The sequence below is a fragment of the Triticum aestivum genome, chromosome 6D, assembly GCF_018294505.1.
Source record: "Triticum aestivum cultivar Chinese Spring chromosome 6D, IWGSC CS RefSeq v2.1, whole genome shotgun sequence".
Lineage (NCBI taxonomy): Eukaryota > Viridiplantae > Streptophyta > Magnoliopsida > Poales > Poaceae > Triticum > Triticum aestivum.
The window spans coordinates 248100312-248120740 of record NC_057811.1 but is presented as its reverse complement, the minus strand read 5'-3'; positions in this window follow the sequence as shown (position 1 = coordinate 248120740).

The window sequence follows — 20429 nt, the reverse complement described above, 5'->3', positions numbered from 1 at the left end:
AGCCGGGACGGAATGGGCCAGGCGCAGTGGGCCATGCCGCCACCGGGCGAGGCGGCCAGCGCTGTGGCTGCCGCTCCTGGCCGACAAGCCCTGCTGTTCGCGGGCCCAGCCGGTGGGCCATGCTGCCACTGCGGCAGGCGGCATCTCTGGTAGACGCAACGGAGATGACCCTGATTCCGACGCTGACGGCGGCGACTCCCTCGCGCGGGAATATGGACGATGATGCCCTGCTTTTGGTTCTTTTGCCCGGGAATCAGTCCTGCTTTTGCTACTTTTGCCTCAGCTGATGCGACGGCACTGTGAGAATCACTCTGGCTATTGCTTGAGCGGATGCGACGGCACTGCGGTAATCAGTCGCTCGCTGCGAGAATCCCATGCTGCGGGAACCTGTTGTGCCGACACTACAGGGATCCTAAAATTTCCCGCCTAATTTTGCCTGTTCGCGCTTATTTTCTCGCCATCATTTGTTGTCTGAGCCTATAAAAGGAGACACCGAGGCTTCGTCCAGCCAACCTCGAAATCGCCATTGCGCAAAGTGTGTAACACATTCTTTCAGTCGGTATGAGTTTGTCTTGCTCGGATCAAAGCATTAGGCCAACGAAAATGAAGAATGCAAGTTTGCCTCCGGGGGTGGCAGTCCTGCGTTGTTGGTGTGGCGATCTTTGCAAGGTGAAGGAGGTGACGGAGAGACAGAGAAAGAAAGAAAGGGCTCGTGAGGCCAAGGCAGCAGAAGAAGCTGGCGATGGAAAAGGAAAATATCCACGCTGGACTCAGTAGATTCGTGTGGTAGTATTTTAAATTTCACAATGGTTTGTATCTTAATTTCTGCAGTTTAATGTAGCTTTATTTCAGTAGCTAAATGTAGCTTTATTTCAATAGTACGATGTATCTTATTTTCAGTTGGACCGTGTCGTAATGAAAAAATATATAGTTTTAGAATAAATTAGTGGCATTTTCTTCCCCTCCACTAATTATCGAACATCCTGCAACAACTACAAAATGAAATTAAGATAGAACATAATCTCATACAATAAGAGAGTACAAACTAATAATGCAAGTACATCTGAATTAAACGGTAGAACTGGAATACAACTTAAAAACTACATGAAGGCATCATCGTCATCCTCCGTCGATGCAGAACTCTTGCCCTTCGAGGATGCAGAACTCTTACCCTTGGATGATGCAGAACTCTTGCCCTTCGAGGATGCAGTACTCTTGCCCTTGGACGATGCAGAACTCTTGCCCTTTGACGATGCAGAACCCGGAAGCGGCGGCATGAAGATATCATCTTCGTCCTCGCTGTCGTCGGTCCATAAAAATGGATGCTTTGCTGCAGTCCTTCTGAAAGTTTCACTCTTCGGCTCCACTACCTTCTTCCACCTTGCATGCAACCTAAGAAGTTCTTTACGTACCTCCTCATAGGTCCTTTCAGGGCACCCAGACCTACGTAATTCGTGAGCCAACTCATTCATTATGGTGTCTCTACCGCTGAGTTTGTCCCATGGAACTATCCTATTGTCCATCCTGAAATCGGTAGCTAGCCTCAGAAGAGTCCTGCTCATCTCAGGGTGAAAACTACGATCGAAAGGATAATGGGACATCTCGACTACACTACACTCGAATGCTTATCCACCTCCATCTGAAGGGGGTTTTATAGGTAGAGAGGAGAAAATGGCGGGAAAGAACGATTGCGGTATGGCGGGAAAGGGTTGCGGGAATATATGGCGGGAAGGGGTTGGCGGGAAACGGGTGGCGGGAACATATGGAGCGAAAGAGTTGGCGGGAAAATATTGAGGGGAAAGGGTTGCGCGAAAATATATTTTTTCAATGTCTAAGATGGGCAATGGTTGCACAGTATTCATCAGCCAAAATTAAAAAAAATCATTTCGGCCTAACTTAAGCCGAAGAGTGAAGCGGGATAGTATGGCGGGAGATATAGGTGGGAAAAATTGTTTCTGACTGGTGCATTTTTAATTCAGCATACATATATGTTTAAATCGGAAAGTCTGATACTGACATATGTAGATAGAATGGGTCGCACACGTGGATAGATGAATCACCCTAGTCGACGACGGCCACCTGGCCTTTCCTTACGACCGAAAGCGACAAGCAATTAGGTGGCCGAGTTACACGAAGACCACGGCCATACTCCACTTCGGCTTCATGTGTCTGCGACTCCTGCGTAGGTGGTGGAATCGGGAATCCTTGTTGCGAACCAGAAGCGTAATTGTAGGCGTATGGTTGTGACTCCGCGGGGATAAAAGATGGGCCAATAACGTCCCCTCCGAAGAACTCTGTAACTAATGATGTAACCATGTCGCCATGATCATGTGATGCTCCCCGGATGCCTGTGTTGAGGCCACGTTCGGTGTCCTCATCGTCCCAATTAACATCAGGTATGTCCTGCACATAGAAACATTGTAAACAAACTGTTAGAGGATAATATATGATATGATTGTAAATGCATTAAAATGTAAACATGACTACCTGATCAGATCCCTTGCCTGTACTGTCTGGCCATTGTACGTGGTACTTGTTTAAATCTGGTACACGAGTCTCCTCGGGCATGGAGATCCCTCGCGTGGAGAGATATGACTGAGATCCCTCACCTTGGGTGTATGCGTCATATCCTGTGTACGCATATGGGTTAGGGGAAAGAGTCTGCTCGGGCATCGAATCCAAGCCCGTGCCATGGTCCTGAGATGTCTGCCCCTGATGAAGCTGCACCGAAGAAGAGCGATGCAGTGGCAGAGATGAGTCATGTCATGGCAATGTCGTTCTAATACTCGGACCCTCGCCCCACTGCCCATGGCTCGTACGCGCCTCGCTCGGTCTGGACGACGGCGCCGCACTCGGTCTGGCTGACCTCGCTACCGGCATGTTGTACGCTCCAGTGACAACATTGTCGCCTCTACCGCATCTGAACTTTGTTGCCATGTATTCTTGAAAACATTTCTGGAATGACTTGCGAGCTGGGCCCCGAGCCGGCATGCTTTCCGCAGCCATCTGCCCTACTTCGTTGCAACTTTCAAGCTGAACAATATTTGGATGTTATTTGGTTGAAATGATGGACCTAAAAAAGTTACAAGTGATTACCATCTGGTCATGATAGTAAGCTGCATGCAGCTCAATATGTCTCTCCGCCTGCTCCTCCTGTGTGAGATGTGTTGGTATAGTAGCTGGCTAACTGGCCAGGCTAGTACGTGTGTTGACGCAGTACCACTGCTTGTACGCTTGATCTGTACTTCCATCGTACGGTCTGCAAAATTAATTAATTACATAAACCGTTGTGATGAAAGCAAAGCATCTTCACGCATCGTATGGTCATCGTAATAAAATAATGTAAATAAAATGTACCTAAGTTGATGCACTATATCAGCTAGCGCTTCATTTTCCCACTTGTGTACCCATTGAATGTTGTGTTCCCTCCAATCGTATAAACTCCAACCCCTGCCCATATTGGTTAGCCTGCAAATTATGTAACAAAGTGTGAGTTTAGTAAATTAAAAAAGACACTAACTATTTATGGATGTCACATCTTACTTATGAGTTTCCTCATCAATATGTCTTGGAAAAGGTCGTGGAATCTCTTGATAGAGACCGAACTGTCTCATTACATGCTCTGGGTTGTAAGGCTCAACATACCACAGGAACAATAAGTTGCAGCGAGTCAGCCAGAATGTACTATCGCTCAACATGCCTGTTGTGATGGGTCGAATATCAAAGACCATTTGTATCTGGTCCTGAGTCCACGAGTTCCATGTGACTTCTGCCTCATCAAGTATCTCAAACTGCTGGTGGTACATAGGGTAACAATTTTTCGTAATATCTGGAGACCAACGTTTCCGTGCCTTTGTCCACCTGGTGGCCATAGTTGCACTGCTGCCCTCGCTAAAGTCGTATGGGTGTACAGGATTTAGTATATGAGGTCGTCCTACAGGGAGGTATTCGCAGGACCACAACTGTAGAAACTCGTAGGCGACACAAAGTAACGGAGCTTTTTGTGCGAAAGAATTTTTTTGTGTGGCATCACACAAGCCTCTATATGTATGACATAGCATGGCAGAACCGAAGTTGTATTTTGGCTGCTCGGGTAAAGGTTCATCTACCATATTCTCTGCAATGTAGATGAGACCAGGGAGAATTACGTCCCCGTGTGAATTTGGAAACGGAGTCCCGAGGAGCCACAACAAATACGCAAACAGTGTCTTTTTCTCGTCTCATCATCGGCGAAGCTAGATAAAATACGAAAGCTATCACGAAGCCAGGCGAGTGGGATGCCCCGAGGGCCACTAGAACGTTGTGATTCTGGCATTGCCATCCCAAGACGAGCTGCTATATCTAATGTCCAAGATGGAGACACTCGTGGAGAGACTAACGACTCACCTCTAATTGGTAGAGCAGTGATCATAGAAACATCTTTCAGTGTAGGTGCAAGCTCCCCACAACGAAAGTGAAAGGTGTGGGTTTCAGGTCTCCACCGGTCAATGAGGGATGTCAAAAGGGATGGGTTCGAACGTAATTAGTTGTCGCATGATGTGAGCCTAGCAAAACCTTGTAGTCCATAAGCGTCATGGTGAGCAAGGAAAGAATTGTGTATTGGCCATGTTTTCTTTATGGTTCGAAGTCTGAAAGTCCGATAATCATGCTTAGTATTTGGGTTCAAAAATAGGTGGCAACGGTGGCCGGCGTCATGGGGCCCCTGCAAAAGCACTGGCACTTCAGCCATAACCTGCACACAAACATACAAATATAAATTATGAGGAAGATACAAATACAAATGCAAATCAAAATTAACTTAAAAAATACAAAGAGATACAATTTACATTAATTATCTGAAGTTAACATCATGAGTACAATAATACAAAGAGATTCAATTTAAATTTAATATAAGTACACATAACGAGTACAAATATAAATAGACATAGCGAGTACAGATATATCAACATCATGCAGTGTTGTTGGCTCGATACGGGCATTCTCTGCGTGAATGTCCAGGACACCTGCAAATGCGGCATCGCCTTGGTTCTCCCATCTAGCTATGGTCCATGTCATTGCGATGACGCCTAGACTGACGTCGTTCCTTTGCGGTTCTCATCAAGTCGGCGTCCGGAACCCATTTCGACCCATCTGGCCATAACATTTTGTAGTTCATATCAATGCCCCAAGCCCAGAACTCACCGTTCCAAGTGTTGTACAGATTGTACATGTTGAAGTACGGCGATATGTATGGCTCGACACTGATTTTTTTTATCAGCAGCCGCCCGGAGCACATGACTGTAAGGGTAGCCCTCAAGCTTGGGCTTATTACAAGTGCACTCATAGGACGTTGGGCTGAGGGTGACAACTTGCTTTTTTGATCCTCTGTGGTGACCCTTAACGCACTTGGCTCACACATTGACCTCCCGCTTATTCCTAAGTGCGTCCACTTTCCTGCAGCCATGACTTTGGGACTTCTTTGCTTTCTCGTCCAGATGTCTTTGCATCTTCTCAGACCATGGCTTGTTCAATTCAACTTGTGCATTGGCGACGGTGACCCTGTCTGCAAAGTATGACAGGGCCCGGTTCCAAGTTTCCTCAATTAGGGCTGTGATAGGCAGTGCTCGCACCCCTTTAAGAACACCATTGTACACCTCTGACATGTTGCTGCTCATTATTCCATACTGAGCCCCGGTGTCGTGAGCCTGCGCCCACTTGTACAAATGAGGGCAACTCTCGCCGATCCACTGGCTCAAATTTATGGGCGTCCTACGACCCGTCCGGTCTTCTCTCTACGGCAAGGCCGCACGGTCGATCTCACCATTGATACCTGCCCAGATTGCATTCATTTTGGCTTCAGTTTTTTGCATGCACATCCTCTTGAATAACTTGAACCAATCCTTGTTTTTGAATTTGGAGTAAAAGTTTGCTGCCAAATGCCTCATGCACCACCTTCCCTCTAGATCAGGCCAGCCCCACTCTTCTTCCGACGCCTTAATTATGTCAAGAGCGCTTAATAATCCAGTGTTGCGATCAGAGATGATGCAAACACCTTCACGCTCTTTCACGACGCCCATCTTCGTGCAACTCAGGAACCACAACCAGCTATCTTTGTTCTCGCTCTCGACTAGTGCATATGCAATAGGAAGAAGCTGATTATTTGCATCCACTGCAATTGCCACCAATAGTGTGCCCTTGTACTTTCCAGTGAGAAAGGTACCATCAACTGATAATACTGGGCGACAGTGCCTGAAGGCTTGTATAGTCTGGGCGAATGCCCAGAATAAGCGGTCCAGGATTAGCTCACCCGGGTTCATTGGGTTTGGACGTTCTCTCCGCCAAACTTGAGCCCCCCTATTAGCACTTGCTATCTGATGAAGCATTCTGGGGGCATAAGAATAGGCCTCCTCATAGGTTCCATACAAGTTCTTGAATATATTTTCCTTCGCACGCCTAGCCTTGCTGTAGCTGACAGGGAAGCCAATTTGATCTTCTGCATCTTTTTGCAAAGCCCTAACACCGTTGAGACTTCCCTGCACAATCGTTTCCATCGTCTGTGCCACATATCTTGCTATCACATTGCAGTGATTTGAAAGAGCCCCAGTTTGATCACAGCTATGCTCCACTATTTTTGTGATATGCCATGACTGACATACCCCAGGCTTCAGTCTAGCGAGAACTCTTCCGCGGCAACCATTCGCGGAGTGGATGCATATGACCTTCAACTCTTTTTTATCAGATTGCTTCACTCTATGCTGGTGGTGGAGGGCGATTGCATAGCTATCTATTGCCTGGTAAGCAGACTTCTTGTCTGGGAAAACCTGCCCAACCCCCAGGCTCCCCGCTCCTAGGCCAGAAACAGAGTGAAATTCATTGGTGATGCTCATATCCTGTAAAAACCCAGGTTGCAGTGCCACCGCGACCGCCCTCTGAGGAGGAACATCTTCTTCTTCGCTTGAGTCCGAAGACGCGGAAGAATGATCATCATCGTCTAGCGCCTCCGGCAATCCCTCCACGTGTTCGCTTAGGTCAACGGCCGCATACCAATATCCTGTGTCATACATAGGCTGGCCGCCCGTCGGTTCCGATGGGCCGACGCTAGTGGCTGATGTGATTGCCAACTCGACCTCACCACCCCTGCTACTGCATCCAGCAACATCAGTGACTGAAATGAAGTCCACGTACACCATCGGCTGACCATACATTGAGTTATTGGGATTGCTTGCAAACCTCATGTATGACCCCCCACGACTGATCACCTGTGACAGGCCGCAACCCCAACGGGTAACTGTCCCATCATTTCCTCCGTCAACGACGAAGGCCTCCATTGTCATTTTTCCCCCTGCATCCCTGGGCCAAACACCGCTCGGATGCACCTTCTGACTGCTGCGTAATCCACGTTGACCATGTCTCTCACTACAACTATAGTCGACTCGCACAAGGACACATCCACCCCAAAAGGACTGTCGTGTAAGACGTTCCCACAATACACTACTAAATTTTCCACAATACCTAACCAACATACATGTTTACATTTCAAATAATTAGTAACTGAACATTTAGTAGTTGTACGATGACATCATTTACATATCATACGACTAAAATAATAACCGTATTTTCATTACAAATATTCGGTTTGTTTTTAGAACCATTTGCTTAGACTTTAAGGGGTTGTTTGGTTAACGGGTATTTAGGGATCTATTTTTTCTCAAACTCGTCTACGAGCGTAACAAACTAAAAATCTGTTTGCTTTTCTCTAACTACCCAAAAAATATCCTAAACTGGTTCTCGTAACATGCAAAAACTGAGCTTTTGGAAAAACGACTATTAGTAAAAACTGGTTTTCTACAAAATTTTCTGACAACAGGTTATGACAAAACCGAGGGTAATTACTCGCTATCCAAACAACCACTAAACATAATAGTACGATAATAACATTTTAATATCATATGAATAAAACATTTAATTTCTTCCGGCTTTATATAATTTTTTCATATCATACGATAACAATCATTTATTTACAAATAATAATATTTGCAGCGGCATGCACATTATTCACAACAGTACATCAATATAAAAAATATTAACAGAATTACGACGTCATTTTATACCTTAGCTCCAATATGGATGTGCTTGCGAATGCAATTAAGCGTCAAAATATTTCGAATAAATATCCGTCACCAATACTATATGAACGGAGTCAACCTATTATCACATGAACATCAATATTACACACGGATTTTTCTTTCTGCTATCAAAAGTATGAAAATAGAACTTGCATGTATGTGGTCATCACCTCGAAAGGGACAGCGAAGATGGAAACACAATTTCTTCAATCACGTCATCTCCTCCTTGTTTGCTACGAAGATGAATTACTTTACCTAATTACATATATCATTAAGTGCATTAGCACCAAATCTTAACATATAAAATTTAGATTACTGCGACATAACAAAGTAGACCTACGGTTTCCTAACCATAGACTTATTAATAAACATACCACATGAAATAACATACCACATGCAATGAACAATTACATTGCAATTTTTTCTTAATTACCGTATTAAGAGCTTCTCGCATGTCAATACTAATGGACGCAACTAACATTGATACAACATCTTCAACCTACTCTTCTAAAAAAATATTATAAATGTTGTATGTGTCGTCTGAAATTTTTTCTAACCTCTAAGCACTAACATCGCATAGCTAATGACGAGCTAAAAGACTAACTAATTACCACCGTGCATGCACAAAAAAATCCAAGTATTGCAAAGCTCATACCTTGATCTCCCCCTTCATACTTCCCTTTGTACGGCAAATCCTACTCCAGAAACTCCAAATGAATCCTCCAAGTGCTGAAATAATGCCTAAAACAACATAGAATACACACTTAGGAACTAATAAAACAGAACAAAAACATCATGCATGCGAACGAAACCAACAAAAATGGATACATCTTACCTTAATCTAACTTTTCTTCAACTTCGCCATCTTCAAAATCGAACTCTAAATCGCCCTAAATCACGAGTGAAAGTGCCTACTGAGCTTTTCTTTCTCTCTGTACTTAGATACTTAGAGAGCAAAGGAGAGGAATGAGGCCACAGAGAGTATGCTTGCGCACGGAGCAGAAGCATGGCATATAAAAAGAAGAGGATCCCTGTAGTGTTGGCAGATCAGGTTAAAACCCATCCTACTGCAGCCTCGGATTCCCGCACCGAGTGAGTTAATTCCCACAGTGCCGTCGCGTCCTCCGAAGAAAAGCAGTGCTGAGTGACTGATGCGGTCGCATCCACTGAAGCAAAAGCCAGCAGAGTGAGTGATTACCGGGGGCATATGAATCACCTCACAGCATCAGATTCCCGCCCGTGGAAATCAGCGTCGTCCGCGTGGGAATCATCGCCGTTTGCCACAGCAAAGTTTGTCGCACCGCATGCAGCGGCAACAGGGTTGCCGCCTCGTGGAGCGGCGGCATGGCCCGCGATCTCGGCCAGCGTGCAGCACGCGTTGTCGGCCTGGGCGCGGCAGCAATAGTGGCGGCCGCCTCGTCCTGTGGCGGCGTGGCCCACACGCTCTGGCCCGTTCCGTCCCGGCCACGGAAACACGTTCTGGGCTGCTGGCCGCCTTGCAGCATGGCGGTAGGGCCCGCCGCCTCCTACCATGGCGGCAGGCGCCATGTGTCGGCTACCGCGCCTGCCGCCACCGCTGAGGGGGTCTTTTTTGTCAAATTGATCCACAGGTAGTCCTTTTTGTCAATTCATCTAGTCAGGTGGTCCTTTTGGACAAAAAATCTGGGCAGCTACCTCCAAGACTATCATGCCCTCAAGAGGTGTACGCAAAATGCCCTACACAACTTAGGGCTAATTGAGAGGGTTCAGTAATGGAAGATGAGAGTATTGAGGCTCGAATGCTTGTGATGAGGTTGCGTTGCGTGTGATGAGACTGTGCTACTTGTGATGAGGCTTGTTCATATGCTTGACATGAGGCTTGTTCAGATGTGGAGTGTCTGTAGTTCCTTGAGATGAGACTTGTGCAGAGTGTATCCCATGTGAAATTACTCCGTATGTGTAATACTCCATTTTGTGATCATTTTTACTCCATATATTTTTTCTCCATCTTATGATCATTTTTACTCCACATATTTTTTCTCCATTTTGTGATCATTTTTACTCCATATATTTTTTTCTCTATTTTGTGAGACTTGTACGTGTAATCCTTTAGTTTTACTCACTAAAAAAACAACTTACGTGATGATACGTGTTTGTCACAATAGGTCACGTTTTTGTCATGCATGTACATCCATGACGATTTTATGACAGAATCAAGATAGTCATACATGTGTTGTCGTAGAAGTGTTCCATGACAATATCAAAATTATCATCACGTAAGTGTCCACTTCGATGACGATAAATGGCGCGTCATGGAAGTGCTTTCGTCAAGGATAACCGACACGTGGCATCCACCGTAATGGGTCGCCGTTAAGCTATCAAGTTCCGATTTGGATCCGATAACCCGTTAACAGCCCGAACCAATGGGGATTTTCCACGTGTAAAATCATCATTGGCTGGAGGAAACACGTGTCGGCTCCTCGGTGGGCCAGATGTCGTCCGTCCAATGAAGGAGACATGCCTATGATACGTCAACACGTGGCAGGGCCCAACAGAGGCCCATATAGGTTAAAAAGGCCGGCCAATCAAAGGCCCATAGTATTTACTCAGGTACTAATGGGCCAGCCCAATAACGGCCTGTTTAAACATGGCCCATTTACGGCCCGAAGCCAGATCTGGCCCATTCATTATTCACCGAATATTTGGGCCCAATTACGGCCCAGTGACATTTCAGCCTGTTAGAGGTCCGATGTAGACATGGGCCCATTTCAGCCCGGTGTGTCTTTCGGCCCGGGAATGGCCCATGCTACCCATGGGCCATATATGGTCCGATGCGACATCCGGCCCACTAACGGCTCGTGATAAAGGTGGCAACAATTCAGCCCAACGTGACTTTGGGCCTGTTAAAGGCCTGTCGTATAATTCGGCCCGTTGATGCCTCTACTAAGCTTTGGGCCTCTTAAAGGCCCATGATATCAGTGGGCCAACTAAGGCCCGAGATATGTTTCGGCCTGGTAATGGCCCGTCATATAACTGGGCCAGTAATGGCTCAGTCTACATTTCAGCCTGCTGAAGGCCCGTCGACGACTAGTGAAAATTGAGGCCCAACATGCATTTCGGCCTGCTAAAGGCCCATGGTTTCTTCTGGGCCGTAACAGGCCAGCAGAATATTCAGCCTGTTAATGGCCCAAAGCTACATGGGCCCAACTAAGCGCAGGGTCCACTAAAGGCCCAACTAAACTTTGGGTCGAATATAGGCCCGTGTAAGTTATGGGCCTGGCGCAAAGTGTGAAGGCCCCAATGGCCTTTCAGGCCCAAGAAAGTTCCAGGCCGGCCCAATTGTGGCCCGCTAAAATGCAGGCCCGTTAGAGGCGAATGTTTCGGCCCGGCGACTACATCATATTTTTGACGTTTTTTCAGATAGAGAATGATGGCATATACGGTAACTAGTAGGAATTAAGAACAAACCTACTCTATACCATAAAGAAATTATGGCATAATAACTTAGAATAAACCTACACTATACAATAAAGGATTTATGATATATTACATCCACTGGGCATCGAAGTTTGCCACCAGTGATCATAAAGCGCAACGAAGAAGCAGATTACAAAAACTGGGCGCCATTGCAGCATAACAAAATAATACTGAACCAAGACCACTTCCAAAACAGTTCAAGAAAGGTTAGCCTTGCGCGGGAACTGCTACGCAAGCTGCTGAGCAAGGCTGTGAGATTGACCTAGCATGTCGGTCATAGCTTCTAGGTGTAGCTGTTTAGCAATGAGGTTCTCATTGGTGTTCTCCGCAATCTTTCTTAGAGATAGGACATCAAGTCGAAGTTGAGTTACAGAATGCCTTTCTACTAGAACTTGGGACTGAAGAAATCGAACTGATTCAGACAGCGAATTCTGTGAGCTTGTCTGACTGCTAGTCTCAAGTAACTTGAACACTGCATCAAGACAAGACTTTGGGGTTGTCTTGCTATCTTCAAGATGTTTTGCCTTCTTTGCTGTATATGTTGGGTTTGTCTCACAGCCTTCGGCAAACTTGTGCATGCCATCAGGCATATCACCCTAAAACAAACAGAGAGATGACAGGTTTTGCACGTGTATAAACAAAGATGGTAACTGTGCTATCAATTCCATCCAGTTTCAAATTAGAAAATAAAGAGTAAGTTCAAAATATCAATAACATAATTTGGCATTGTTCATAATGCAGTGAGATTCACCACACTACTGGATTAGCATGTCAACAAAACAAGCATAGCTGAAGGGCAAACACAATCGTTGTATCTATTTTGGTTAATGTGCATGGCATGTTGTTCATACCATCAGCCACATCAGTAAGATAAAACAGGAGATGACAACGTGCAAACGTGGGCTGCTTCACCACAAACTGGATTATAGATCCACAAAAATAAGCATACATATAGGGAGTATTGAGTAATGTGCATGGTATGAATAAGGAATTTGGTTTCACAAGTAAAACTTGGATCTTACAGTTGTTGCGAACATGCATTTTGATAGAAACAATAAACTAAACAGCAGTTGACGATAGGGAGTATGAGGAAATTAAACAACAGTTGAGGATAAAGGCTTTAGAAGGACTGACATACATTAATAGTTAACACCGGCTTTATAATGCCATTCTCCATGTCAAGGGAAGGATAACTCAAGAATTTCAGCATAGAATCTTCTTCATAAGCATTGGATGTACTCTACATTTTGTAGAGAGTAATTATAGATATGGTAATACTGGAAGGGATAGAGGATAATGAAGATAAGATGTAGATTGATGCTACATAATCAACTATCAATCCATGGAAGTACAAGTGTTACAAGACAAAATGTACTGACAAGAGCAATGGGCTACACTTCTGCACTGCCATTGCCTATGTATTCAACTTTTTGGTAAGATTAAATATAGATCTGATATTTTTTTAGTAAATGGTGGGAGAGGGAGATAAGATGCAGAATGCTACACAATGAACCAATCTCTCTTCCCATAATATCAGAGTGTTTTGAACACTGGTTTACTATACAAAACGCTGTTATATTATGGGATGGAGGGAGTAGCTGTTAATGTAAGTACAGTGATAGACAACATTCAGTCCTTACAAGAGGACTGCAGAGCTAAACCTCTTCGAAAGCATTGGGTTGATTCTAAATTTATGTAAGAGTCGATATAGATCTTATAATGTTCACCAAATGGAGGATAACAAGGCTAACATGTGCAGTGATGCTACATAATCAACTAGCTATGAAAGTAAGTATGGCCATACAGGGCAAGAGGTACTCACAAGAGCAATGCAGTGTGCAGTATAGTTGCGAGATTCTGTGGTCCCTTGAGAATGAATGTTCTTCTGCAAACAGTTTTCGTACAAGTGAGACGTTAAGGCACATGTAGAAATGTAGTTCAAATTGTGATGTGATATCATAGACAATACCTTACGCTACAGATGAGACCAATGTGTAACAAGATTATTCCAGTCACTGTCTGATAAATGTAGCACCGGAGACTTTACAGAAATTTCGTTTAGAGGCTTGCCATGGAAGTGCACTTGCCTCAGGTAGGAACGATACTTCATCAATGAGTGCTTGAAAAGCGCAACCAACCCTTGCTCGTCTTGATTATCCAGTTTGGTCCTTGCCTATTTAAAAGAATGAAATCTTGTGTTTTCTGTCAGCAGAAACATATGTGGTAATTACCATGAATAACATTAGTACATTACTTACGTGTAAGTTGCGGAGGAAGATTGGAAATTGTTCTTTGTCTGTGGTATAATCTTTCCATGAAGGAAAGATGCGCACAAAGTTCCTGACGACAATATAAGCTTCGTCTCCTAAACTGGGAAGAAGTGGAACATGAGTCCTATTTGCTGCAATTGGGGCTCTCTCTCGTTCAAAAAGGGATTTGGCAACTGGATTTGATGTACTCTTTGCTGGAATGGGGGTTTTGTGTCGTAGAGCTGGTGCTATGTCAACTGGCATCATCATACTGTTTGCTGCAGTTGGGGTCTGCTGAGTTGGGTCATCAAAGAGTCTGCTAAAGTTGTGGCCGTGTTTTCTGGGTCTGGTGAAATTGCAACTACACCTAATGGGCTATTTGATTTATCAGGTGTCACTACCTTTTCCAAATACTTTGTTCGTGATCCTCCGCGATCAGCAATCACCCTCTTCCTTTTGAACGTCTGATACACAGTAACAACATTTGAATGGATAAATATGGTATGATGACAGATGGAATATGTACTGAAAATGGATAGGCAGGGCGTATTCACATAGACGATGTGTAAACTAAGCTAATGGCAGTTTAACAAAGTAGAAGCAATGCAAAGCATCGGTTGCAAGATATGTGTGACCAATATAACCTTGGAAAGTTAGAGAAGCACCTTGATGGGTGAATAAGATAGGCATTTGTCTCGGACTCCTCCACTAGGGAGCTACATTGACTTAGGTCTCCCTATATCTAGCTTAGAATCATTGTTAGGATCATATTCTGAGCATGAATCTGTAGGTGGAGAGCGTTTGCATTGCATTGCATCCAGACTTGATTTCAGTCCCTTAATGCCAAGTTTGACAGCCATGGCATTGTTTTGCTTTATTCTTTTCATGCACACAAGCTCATAATCATTATGATGTTGTTCAATATCTGAGATTCATGAAAACATAAAAAGTAGTCAGATTATTTATGGAATGCATTGCGGATTCAACTCGAAGAGTGTCTCCCTACAAACCCCTATGTTTACAAAGTTCACCCCCAACCGTGCTGACCAGAACACACAAAGAAATACAAACAGCTTATGTCTCTATAATAGGCAGACACACATTTCGAAACTGAAGTAGGAACATTAGAATCATATCAAATTCGTATTTGAACAAATAAACTAAGGAATTATGAGTGGCATAATGTTTAGCTTCAAGGGTGGAGTGCTGGTAGTGCGACACAAAGCAAGTAGGCAGATTGTATTCCATGTAAAAGATCGTAGTCTATATAAAAGGTGGATATGACACTTTCTTTCTATACAATGCAGTGTTCATTGCCCACACATGATGGAAGAGATCACACAGAGAAATACTATTCACTCGTGTCTGTGGTTCCAGTATTTTAAAACAGGGTGGTCCACCCTAAAAGAATATTGACAACAAATATGACAAGGCAAGCATAGAGGTAGTGAATCAAACATTACTAGTGAGCTTACTAGGACAAGTATGCAGAATTGTAACTGCAGTAAGAGACCGTCCAAAATTTGAACAAGTTGGTCTAGCACTTATTGTTTGCAACTAATCAACGTGAATAATTGGATATCATATCGAATGAGTAAGAAAGACAAGTAAAGTTGTCAACAAACCTGGCCTGCAGTAGTAATCTGGGTCAATATCACTATGATCAATAATCCAAAATGACTAGTGTCTGTTCCTCGGGCCGGAATTTTGAAACCATGTGAACTTTATAGGTACTAAAGATTACTGAAATACATCTGAACCATTAAGTGTAGGTAGCACTCAGTACACAACAAACCTTAATGACAGTCCTTCCTAATGAGTAATGAATCAATTAGAAAATGGGTGATGAGGAGTGGCTGCTGAGTGTTGAGGACGTATCTCAGGATAAATCGGGTTGGCTTAGTGGCTGTTGCACGCCTGAGCCCTGAATGGACTGGGAAGGTAGGCACGGCGGCGTGCCCGGGCAGCGGTGACGCTGTTGGGCGAGCGACTCCTAACCTCCTGTTAGTCTGGCGTCTCCTCCTAGAGTCATGATGTCTGAGGATGACAAGACGCCGGCGAGGCAGGCGACTGGGGGCGAGTAGAGATCGGAAGCGCAGGAGAACAGATGGGAATCGGGGCCTAGGTCGACCCAAAATCCCGGGGTGGGCCGTGGCGCACCGTGGGCACCCTGTAGATACACACCCGAGTGGCGTACATGCATTTTTGGAACTAAATTAGGAACATTTAGCTGACCAATTAAACGACTCTGTTTTAATAATATCATATTCGTACTTGAACAACTAAGCTTGTTTAGCTTGATGGGTGGAGCAGTGCTATTATGACACGAAGCACGTATGTTGATCGTAGAATGATCATAAAAGGGGGAAAACCCTAAGCATTTTTTTAGCAAAAGAGGGTTTCCCCTCCGATTTCTATTAAAGAAACCACCAGGGAACCAACATGATCAATTAAACCCTATTGTGACTGTGCCATGGCAGATTTGACGTTGCAAACCGCAGAAATGCTATTTAGCAACCATTGTTTGCTTTGAACTAATAACTAAATTCTAAGAGCTGAAAAGAAAGTACAGTAACCAAGTTACGATCTATTTTCTGGTTGAGATCAAAAAGTTGAGCAGACATGAAGTACCACCTCTCTTGCGGCGCCATGTAGGCATCGGGGGTGCGATGGCTGTCGGTGGCGTTGAAGAAGATCTACGATGGTAGATGGGTGCATCGGGGGATAAGTCCCGTTGCGGTGGATGAGAAGGTCGTGTGAGCAGCCCCGACAAAGAGGACGACGATGCCGATGAAGTGAGAGGACGCGATGCAAGGCTCCTGGTCCGTCGTCGTGGACGAGAAACGTCCATCTCTAGCAGTGGGCGACACGGTCTTAGTAGGCGCTCCGACATGGTGGAGGACGGTGACGATGGACGGGGTGGAGGACGGCGGTGATGGATGGTGTGGTGAACGGATGAGGCCGGTGTGGGGATGTTGTTCTAGCGCGGACGGTGTATGAATGGGAAAATGGAGGGAGAGGTACGGGGAACCATGTTTTTGGGGCACGCCTGTCTGAAATATGGGAAAGTTATGAAATTAGCCCCCGTTTAAAATTTGGATGTCTCGTTGGTTGGGGATAGGACGGTGATCTCGCATCTCCCCAATATTTGCCCAGAGGGATTTCGGGCGAGGAGAGGGTGTTTTGGCGCCCACGGTGTATGAACGGGGCTGACAGGTGATGTCTACTATGCAACTTTATGCTTGTAGACACGTGTTGGGCCTCCAAGCGCAGAGTTTTGTAGGACAATATCAATTTTCCCTCAAGTGGATGACCTAAGGTTTATCAATCCATGGGAGGTGTAGGATGAAGATAGTCTCTCTCAAACAACCCTGCAACCAAATAATAAAAAGTCTCTTGTGTCCCCAACACACCAAATACAATGGTAATTTGTATAGGTGCACTAGTTCGGCGAAGAGATGGTGATACAAGTGTAATATGGTAGCAGATATTGATTTTTGTAATAAGAACAATAAAAAACAGCAAGGTAGCAATTGATAAAGCGAAGCACAAACGGTATTGCAATGCTTGAAAATGAGGCCTAGGCTCCATACTTTCGCTAGTGCAATCTCTCAACAATGCTAATATAATCGGATCATGTAACCATCCCTCAACGTGCGATGAAGAATCACTCCAAAGTTCCTATCTAGCGGAGAACATAAGAAGAAATCGTTTGTAGGGTATGAAATCACCTCGAAGCCATTCTTTCCAATCGATCTATCCAAGAGTTCATACTAAAATAACACCAAATAATTTCAGATTCATAATACTCAATCCAACAGAAAGAACCTCAAATAGTGCCCCAAGATTTCTACCGGAGAAACAAAGACAAGAACGTGCATCAACCCCCTATGCGTAGATTACCCTAATGTCACCTCGGGAATTCGCGAGTTGAGTGCCAAAACATATATCAAGTGAGTCAATACGATAACCCATTATCACCATGAGTATTCATATGCAAGGCATATATCAAGTGCTCTCAAATCCATAAAAGTATTCAATCCGATAAAATGAAATCTCAAAGGAAAAACTCAATTCACAACAAGATGGAGAGGGGAAAACACCATATGATCCGACTATATTAACAAAGCTCGCGATACATCAAGATCATGACATCTCAAGAACACGAGAGAGAGAGAGATTAAACGCATAGCTACTGGTACAAACCCTCAGCCCCGAGGGTGGACTACTCCCTCCTCATCGTGGTGGCCGCCGGGATGATGAAGATGACCATCGGTGATGATCTCCGGCGGAGTGCCGGAACAGGGTATAGATTGGTTTTTGGTGGCTACAGAGGCCTGCAGCGGCGGAACTTCCGATCTAGGTTAACCCTGAGGATTTTTGGAATATTTGGGAATTTATAGGGTAAAGAGGGGGTGCGGGTGGCCACCGAGGTGGGCATAACCCACCTGGGCGCGCCTGGGCCCCAAGGCGCGCCTGGGCCCCAAGGCGCGCCCTGGTGGGTTGTGCCCCCCTCGGGGCACCCCAGGTGCTTCTCTGGCCCACTGGATGTCTTCTGGTCCACAAAAAATCCACAAAAAGTTTCGCGGTGTTTGGGCTCCGTTTGATATTGATTTCCTGCGATGTAAAAAATAAGCAAAAAACAGCAACTGGCACTCGGCACTGGGTCAATAGGTTAGTCCCAAAAAATGATATAAAGTTGCTATAAAATGATTGGAAAACATCCAATAATGATAATATAATAGCATGAATACTTCATAAATTATAGATATGTTGGAGATGTATCAGCATCCCCAAGCTTAATTCCTACTCGTCCTCGAGTAGGTAAATGATAAAAGAAATAATTTATGAAGTGTGAATGCTAGCAAAGTGCACAGGTTTGACCAATGACAATTTCAATCACTTTTCCTAGCATCATAACAACAATTCTTTCTTATAAAACTTCTCATGTTAAAGTGGCAACCAATTCACATGTTAAGGTTCAAACAATGAATTCTCTTGAAACTCAACAACCTATGTTCTCAGTCACCAAGCAATTGCAATTCAACTTATTCAATAGAGTCTAAGTAAGAGCTCCACATACTCAACCATCATATAGTCTTCTATGATTTCTAACACTCACCACATACACATGAGCAAAACGTTTCAACCAGGCACATAGAAAGATAGGGGCTTATTGTTTTGCCTCCCAACGTATTCACCTCAAGGGTGATGTCAACAATAGTAACTCATGCTACCCATATCCGACTGGATATATGCGCCTAGATCTTTCCTCACCACATGATGCTTGCCAAAAGAGAAAAATAAAAAGGAATAGAGAGAAAAACTTTGACTCTTGCATGAAAGTAAATACATTAAAGTAAAAGATAAGCCCTTCGCAGAGGGAAGCAGAGGTTGCCATGCGCTTATTTGTTTGTATGATCAAGGCCTTAGTGCAAAAGAACGTCATGTTATATTGCCCCTTATGATAGCAACCTATATTATGCAGTCTGTCGCTTTTATTCTTTGCTATCACAAGTTCGTACAACACTCAATTTCTCTTACACTAAATGATCTAACACTTTTAGAAGCAATTTTTATTGCCTTATTGCACCGATGACAACTTACTTGAGGGATCTTGCTCAATCCCTAGGTAGGTATGGTGGACTCTTGAAAATAAGATTTGGGTTTAAGGGTTTTTGGATGCACAAGTAGTATCTCTACTTGGTGCGGAATTTTTGGCTAGCAAAGATGGGGGGCAAGCACCACATGTTGAAGGATCCATGGCAATATAACTTCTATGTGAATATGAACAAACATAAATCATTACGTTGTTTTCCTTGTCCAACGTCAACAATTTTGGCATATAATATTTTGATGGGGGCTCACAATCACAAAAGATTTCCAAGATAGTGTATTTGCATGTGAAAGTTCTCTTCCTTCTATTTATCGTTCACGACTTGCTTGTATGACCAATATTGTGATTGTCAAGCTTCAAAAGATTTCACTTTCTAAACCCAATGTGAAGCTACCACTTGGCATGATATGAACATATAATTTCAGCTTCATTATATTCAATTTATTCAACAATTTACTCATAGGATAAAAGTGAAGCGCAGGAGTAAGTGACAAGCTACTAACCTAGCCCTATTGAGAGCAGTGGAAATTGGGCCAATGGATTGTCCGTGTAAGGGGTAGACAGTAATTTCCATCTCCCAAACACTGGCTTCGGGTAGCCGACGTGGGAGTGGACATTTTGCCGCTTATTTCTAATTTTGGGACAATAAGCATCCACGTTTACCCTGGCAATTAAATTCGAATCCATTTTGTATTCTTATACGAATCTTTATAAATCATTCTATGTGTTTTTATATATCTTCAAAAGCATGCCAAAGATGTATTCCATTGTCATATATGAATATGATTTACAAATGCCGATACTCGAATTCAGAAGCTAGAATCCAGTTTAAGGTAAATTCGAATATTTGAAACCACTTTATGTCCAACTCAAGTGTCACACGCAGCATAATGTGTACTCCCATTTAGATATGTACACAAGCGATGTCTCAAGGTTCAAAATACTGAGTCAATCAACCAATAATGTACAAAACTAACAGACATATAAACACTTATAGAGTAT